We start from the raw sequence: 6,000 nt of genomic DNA, 5'->3' as shown, positions 1-6,000 counted from the left end.
ATTCTCAAAAAATTAGATATTGAATTCCCATTTGACCCAGCAATACCACTGCTGGGAATATATCCCAGAGAGGCAAAAAAGTACAATCAAAACAACATCTGCACATGTATGTTCATCGCAGCACTGTTTACAATAGCCAGAATCTGGAAAAAACCCGAATGCCCCAGAACGGATGACTGGTTGAGGAAACTTTGGTACATCTATACAATGGAATACTATGCAGCTGTTAGAAAAAAGGAGGTCAAGAATTTTGTAGTCAAGTGGATGGGCATGAAAAGTTTCATGCTGAGTGAAATGAGTCAGAAAGAGAGAGACAGACATAGAAAGATTGCACTCATCTATGGTATATAGAATAACAGAGTGGGAGACTATCACCCAAGAACTGTAGAAATAAGTACCAGGAGGTTGACTCCATGGCTTCGAGGCTGGCCTCACGTTCCGGGGAAAGGTCAACTCAGAGAAGCGATCACCAACTACATTGTAGTCGAAGGCCATGTGGGGGAAGGGAGTTGCGGGCTGAATGAGGGCTAGAGACTGAGCACAGCGGCCACTCAACACCTTTATTGCAAACCACAACAGCAAATTAGAGAGAGAGAACAGAAGGGAATGCCCTGCCACAGTGGCAGGGTGGGGTGGGGGGGAGATGGGATTGGGGAGGGTGGGAGGGACGCCGGGTTTACGGGTGGTGGAGAATGGGCACTGGTGAAGGGATGGGTTCCCGAACTTTGTATGAGGGAAGTATAAGCACAAAAGTGTATAAATCTGTAACTGTACCCTCACGGTGATTCTCTAATTAAAAATAAATAAATTAAAAAAAAAAAAAAGAAAATTTTAAGTTAAACAATAATGAAGCAACCTTGACAATGTAACTTTGGACAGGTGACAAATAATTTGATGTAAACTCATTTCTAGCTACAGAATAAGTATAATAGTGTACTAGTTATGAAACTATTATACTGATAAAATAAGGTAATATGAAAATAGGGAAAATCACATAATAGTATCAAGGCTGGAAAAGCTGTTTTATAATTTTGACAATCATCAATATAAGTGAAGAACTAATGAGGTACCACCAAATCTCAGAAAAAGGAGACATAATTTTTTTTGTTACATTTTTTTTGTGTGCTCTTTTTTTGTTTAAATTTATTTATTTTTAATTAGTGAATCACCGTGAGGGTACAGTTACAGATATATACACTTTTGTGCTTATGCTTCCCTCATACAAAGTTCGGGAACCCATCCCTTCACCAGTGCCCATTCTCCACCACCAGTAAACCCAGCATCCCTCCCACCCTCCCCAAACCCATCTCCCCCCACCCCACCCTGCCACTGTGGCAGGGCATTCCCTTCTGTTCTCTCTCTCTCTAATTAGCTGTTGTGTTTTGCAATAAAGGTGTTGAGTGGCCACTGTGCTCAGTCTCTAACCCTCATTCAGCCCGCAATTCCCTTCCCCCACATGGCCTTCGACTGCAATAAAGTTGGTGATCCCTTCTCTGAGTTGCCCTTTCCCCAGAATGTGAGGCCAGCCTCCAAGCCATGGAATCAACCTCCTGGTACTTATTTCTAAAATTCTTGGGTGTTAGTCTCCCACTCTGTTATTCTATATACTATAAATGTGTGCAATCTTTCTATGTCTGTCTCTCTCTTTCTGACTCATTTCACTCAGCATGAAACTTTTCATGTCGGTCCACTTAAATACAAACTTCATGACCTCATTTTTTCTAACAGCTGCATAGTATTCCATTGTATAGATGTACCAAAGTTTCCTCAACCAGTCATCTGTTCTAGGGCATTCCGGTTTTTTCCAGATTCTGGCTATTGTAAACAGTGCTGCGATGAACATACATGTGCAGATGTCGTTTTGATTATACTTTTTTTGCCTCTCTGGAGTGTTATTGATGGGTCAAATGGGAGCTCAATATCTAATTTTTTGAGAATCGTCCATATCGTTTTCCAGAAGGGCCGAACCAGTCGGCATTCCCACCAGCAGTGTAGAAGGGTCCCTTTCTCCCCACATCCTCTCCAACAGAGGTTGCTTTTGTTCTTTTGGATGTGTGCTAGTCTCTGTGGTGTGAGGTGGTATCTCATGGTTGTTTTGATCTGCATCTCCCTGACGATTAGTGATGCAGAGCACTTTTTCATGTGCCTTTTGGCCATTCGTATTTCTTCCTTGGTAAAGTTTCTGTTCATTTCTTCGCCCCATTTTTTGATGGGGTTGGATGTTTTCTTCTTGTAGAGTTCAACCAGTGCTTTATATACCACTTATATTAAGCCCTTATCTGATGGGTATTGTATAAATATCCTTTCTCATTCTGTGGAGAGTCTTTGTATTCTAATCACTGTATCTTTTGCGGTGCAGAAGCTTTTTAGTTTAATGTAGTCCCATTTGTTAATCTCTGTTTCTACTAGATTGCTTAGTTCTGTGTCACCTTTGAAGATACCTTTATCTTCAATATCATGGAGGGTTTTGCCGACCTTGTCTTCATTGTACCTTATGGTTTGTGGTCTAATGTTGAGGTCTTTAATCCATTTTGATCTGACTTTTGTGCATGGTGTCAGGTCAAGGTCTAAGCCCATTTTTTTGCATGTGGTTGTCCAGTTGTGCCAGCACCATTTGTTAAAGAGACTTTCCTTGCTCCACTTCACATCTCTTGCTCCCTTATCAAAGATTAGATGATCATACATTTGGGGTTGTGTGTAGGGATATTCCACCCTGTTCCATTGGTCTACGGCTCTGCCTTTGTTCCAGTACCATGCTATTTTAATTGTTACTGCTTTGTAGTAAAGTTTGAGGTTGGGGAGGGTGATGCCTCCCATTATCTTTTTCCCCAGAATTGTTTTAGCTATCCTTGGACGTTTGTTGTTCCATATGAATTTTAAGATTGCTTGATCCATTTATTTGAAGAATGTCATGGGTATCCATATAGGGATCGCATTTAATCTATATAATGCCTTGGGGAGTATTGCCATTTTGACAACATTGGTTCTCCCTATCCACGAGCAGGGCATATGTTTCCATTTCCTCATGTCTTCTTTGATTTCATGGAGTAGCGTTTTGTAGTTTTCTTTGTAGAGGTCTTTTACTTCCTTGGTTAAGCTGATTCCGAGGTACTTGATTTTCTGGGGCACGATTGTGAATGGGATTGCTTTTTTCATGACCCTTTCTTCTGCCTCATTGTTTGCATATATGAAGGCCATGGATTTTGGGGCATTGATTTTGTAGCCTGCAACTTTACTGTATAAATCTATTGTTTCTAAGAGTTTCTTAGTAGAGGCTTTAGGCTTCTCTAGATATAGTATCATATCATCTGCAAATAGTGAGAGTTTGATTTCTTCCTTTCCTATCTGGATGCCCTTAATCTCTTTTTCTTGTCTAATAGCTATCGCAAGTATTTCCAGTACTATATTGAAGAGGAGTGGTGAGAGTGGGCATCCTTGTCTCGTGCTGATCTGAGAGGAAAGGCCTTTAGTTTTTCCCCTTTGAGGATAATGCTTGCCGTAGGCTTGTGATAGATGGCTTCGACTATCTTGAGGAAAGTTCCTCCAAAACCCATTTTGGTGAGGGTTTTCATCATGAACGGATGCTGGATCTTGTCAAATGCTTTCTCTGTATCTATTGATATGATCATATGGTTTTATCTTTACTTTTGTTGATATGATGGATTATGTTGATTGATTTCCGAATGTTAAACCATCCTTGCATCCCCGGGATGAATCCCACTTGGTCGTGATGTATGATCTTTTTGATGAGTTGTTGGATCCTATTTGCCAGTATTTTGTTGAGGATCTTCGCATCGGTGTTCATCAGGGATATTGGTCTGTAATTTTCTTTCTTAGTGGTTTCTTTGTTTGCATTTGGTATTGGGGAGATGTGTGCTTCATAGAAACTGTTTGGGAGAGTTCCTGTTTTTTCAATTTCCTGGAAAAGTTTGAGGAAAACAGGCAACAGGTCTTCTTTAAATGTTTGGAAGAATTCGCCAGTGAAACCATCTGGGCCTGGGCTTTTGTTTTTGGGGAGGTTTTTGATTACAGTTTCAATTTCCTTAACATTGATGGGTCTATTCAGGTATTCCAAGTCTTCTTTGTTCAGTCTTGGGAGATTGTAGGAATCGAGGAATCCATCCATTTCTTTTAGGTTCTCCTGTTTTGTGGCATATAGACTTTCGAAGTAGTCTCTAATGATCTTTTGAATGTCACTGGTTTCTGTTATGATGTCCCCTTTTCATTTCTGATTCGATTTATTAGGGTTCTCTTTCTTTCTTTGTGAGTCTTGCTAGCGGTTCATCAATCTTATTTATTTTCTCAAAGAACCAGCTCTTTGTTTCATTGATCTTTCGGATTGTCTTTTTGGTTTCCATGTCATTAATTTCTGCTCTAATTTTTATTATTTATTTCCTTCAATCTGGTTTGGGTTCCTTTTTCTGATCCTTTTCTAAGGTCTTGAGTCGTGAAGTCAAGCTGTCTATGTGGGCCCTTTTTTCCTTCCTGAGGAATGCTTGTAGAGCTATAAATTTTCCCCTTATCAAGGCTTTGGCTGCGTCCCATAGGTTTTGGCAGCTCGTGTCTTCATTCTCATTTGTTTCTAAGTATTTTTTTATTTCTTCCTTGATTTCCTTCCTGACCCACTCATTGTTCAACATTGAATTGTTTAATTTCCAAGTGTTTGATTTGATTCTCCGTGTTGGTGAGTGGTTAGCTTCTATCTTCAGTGCATCGTGGTCTGAGAAGATGGTTGATACAATTTCTATTTTTCCGATTCTATTGAGGTATGTTCTGGGGCCCAGTACATGGTCTATTTTAGAAAATGTTCCGTGTGCACTGGAAAAGAATGTGTATTCTTTCTTTTTGGGGTGTAAGGCCCTGTATAGGTCTATTAGGCCTCTCTCTTCAATTTCTTCTTTCAGAGTCAATGTTTCCTTGTTGAGTTTTGTTCTTGTCGATCTATCTAGAGGCGATAAGGCCGTATTGAAGTCTCCGACTACTATTGTGCTGTTAGTGATGTCCTCTTTGAAGTCTGTTAGGAGTTGTTTTAAATACTTAGCTGGTTGCTCATTAGGTGCATATATGTTTAAGAGTGTGATTTCTTCCTGTTGTACATATCCCTTGATGAACAGAAAATGACCTTCGCTATCCCTTTTAATCTTTTTCAACCTGAAATCTATGTTGTCGGATATTAGGATGCTCCAGCTTTTATAAGGGGATTGTTTGCTTGCAGGATTGTTTTCCATCCTTTGACTTTGAGTCTATGTTTACTCTGTTTATTCAGATGAGTTTCTTGCAGGCAACAGAATGCTGGGTTTAATTTCCGGATCCATTTTGCCACTCTGTGTCTCTTGATAGGTGCATTTAGGCTGTTGACATTGAGAGAGATTATTGTGATGGGGTTTTGTGTCATCTTTCTGTGGGATTTGTTGTTCTTATGGGGCTCCTACTTGTCTCACAGTAGCCCCTTTAGACCTTCTTTCAAGTTTGGTTTTGAGTCTATGAAGTTCCTGAGCTGCTGTTTGTCTGAGAAGTAGTGTATGTTTCCTTCGAGTTTGAGTGAGAGTTTAGCTGGATAAAGTATTCTAAGTGAGGCATTCATTTCATTGAGTTTTTTCACTATGTCCCACCACTGTCTTCGGGCTCGGAGGGTTTCCTCTGACAGGTCTGCTGTAAATCTGAGGGGTGCTCCTTTGTATGTGATTTCCTTCTTTGACCTTGCTACTTGCAGAATTGTGTCTCTATCCATAGCATCCGTCATTCTGACTATGATATGCCTTGGAGTCTTTTTGTTTGGGTCTCTTTTTGCTGGTACTCTTCGGACTCCTTGTATCTGGATGCCTGCCTTCTCCAGCTCTGGGAATTTCTTAACAATGATGTCTTTGACTGTGTTTTTTTCATTGGGGTTACTTCCCTGTGCTTCTGGTACTCCAATGATTCTAATGTTGTTCCTCTTGAAGTCATCCCCCAGGGCTCTGATTCGTTCTACAGCCATATTGAGGTCTTTGGCCATGATTT

The sequence above is a fragment of the Sorex araneus genome, chromosome X (genome assembly GCF_027595985.1).
Source record: "Sorex araneus isolate mSorAra2 chromosome X, mSorAra2.pri, whole genome shotgun sequence".
Classification (NCBI taxonomy): Eukaryota; Metazoa; Chordata; class Mammalia; order Eulipotyphla; family Soricidae; genus Sorex; species Sorex araneus.
This window is presented reverse-complemented; position numbering follows the sequence as displayed.